Raw genomic sequence first — 1,554 nt, 5'->3', positions numbered from 1 at the left:
CTTCTAGAAGCATGCCTGGCACAGGTTAGCTGTTAATAGGAGCTGCCCAGACCCCTGGATGCAACCTCACTCCTCCCCAGTCTTCTGGGTTTTCCTCACTGACCGTCACCATTTCTGTCCCTGCACCACTGCCAGGATCTCAGCCTCCTGTAGGTCCCAGCACCCGAGGAATGGGAGGGAGGAGGGCAGAACACCCATGCATTGCCTGCTTGCTGAGCACTTTGAGGACTGTCTGTGCCAGCCCTTATTTTCTGATATGGAAGGAAGTTGGGTCAGACTCCCTCCCTTTCTCTCTCCTCAATTCCACCCATAGACGGAGACAGCTGTGTGAAAACCTATGCCCTTGGCTTTAAAGAGGGAGAGAGTGAGGGAGACCCAGCTGATCCATTTCCTCACAAGAGGGGTCCTGCTCAGAGGCAGTAGGACAATACTGCACAGAACCACAGATGTTCTCTACACACACACACACACACACACACACACACACACACACACACCAGTCAGCTCCCTGAGGGCAGAGGCTTTTCTGTCTCCTCTGCTGTATCCCAGTGCCTAAACACAATGCCTGGCACAGAACAAGCATCCCCCAAAAATAACATTAAGTCAATGAAAGGAGGAAGTGCCCACTGACCAGATCTGCTTCTGTGGCAGGTTCTAGTCTTAATTTATTTTCCACATTGAGAAGTGATAGTCAGATTTGGTAGCTAAGGGGAAAAAAAGAGAGAAGGGAAAAGAACATACTTTCAAGTTCTCTCCATAAAAGTCTTCTGTCTCAGCCTCTGGTTCTCTCACTTATCCGTGGGATCCTTCTTCCAACTTTTCCACCACCACCACCACCACCACCACCACCACCACCACCACACACACACCTCTAAGTGGTTAGGCTCCAGGAGAGACAAGATCAGAAGGGTCCATATTTAAAGTATCACCTTCAAAGACATTTGGGGAATCTATATGACCTCCTGGGGGTTGGGTTATCTGCCCACAGAAAGGAGCTGGTATCTTTCCACAGTCCAGGACCCTCCTTGGCTGTTTGGTCAAACCGTTGGAAGACCAACTGGTGTCAGTTTTTTTCTTTTCTGAGGGAGGAGGGATATTGTTTTTTGAAAACGCAAAGTGACTTAATCATTAAAGGTGATTGCTGTTAAAATAATAACAGCTCTCATTCATGGATACATTTACATTTCTCAGGCACCTGACCGAGCACATCATCTTTTATCCTCACCAGGAACCCATGAGATCCATTTGCGAGCCCATTGTACAGATGAGGAAATGAAGATTTGGCAAAAAGTCACACGGTTGGTAAGGGAGAGAGTCAGGCTTTGAACACAATATTCCAAAGGCCGTTCATCCCTACTCTCTAACTCTTTTCTGTCTCTGAGTGATAAGGAAAGCAAGAGAACCCGTGCGGAATCTGGTTCAGGAGGAATTTTCCATGACTAGCTTAGGAACAAAGCTAGAATGTTGGTAGTTCAGTCAAGCACACTGATTCTAAACCAAAGACACCTGGACCTCTTTCTAGCTTCGACGCTGAAGGCAATTTACTGAAAGCCT

General features: G+C 47.6%; 1 long non-coding RNA gene across 1 annotated transcript; it reads right to left on the bottom strand.

Annotated features, from left to right (window-relative positions):
* Positions 1 to 627: 627 nt before the first annotated feature.
* LOC147580452 (uncharacterized) lies at positions 628 to 1,554 on the bottom strand. The gene is made up of 2 exons (XR_015252914.1): positions 850 to 1,554; positions 628 to 816 (listed from the first exon to the last, which is right to left on the bottom strand). It is a non-coding gene; the product is annotated as an uncharacterized LOC147580452 (long non-coding RNA).

Source organism: Puma concolor, chromosome B3 (assembly GCF_028749965.1).
Source record: "Puma concolor isolate L17-30 chromosome B3, mPumCon1.1.hap2, whole genome shotgun sequence".
NCBI classification, from domain to species: Eukaryota; Metazoa; Chordata; class Mammalia; order Carnivora; family Felidae; genus Puma; species Puma concolor.
Note: the sequence above shows the minus strand (reverse complement) of the source record. Positions and strands in the feature narration are given on the sequence as shown.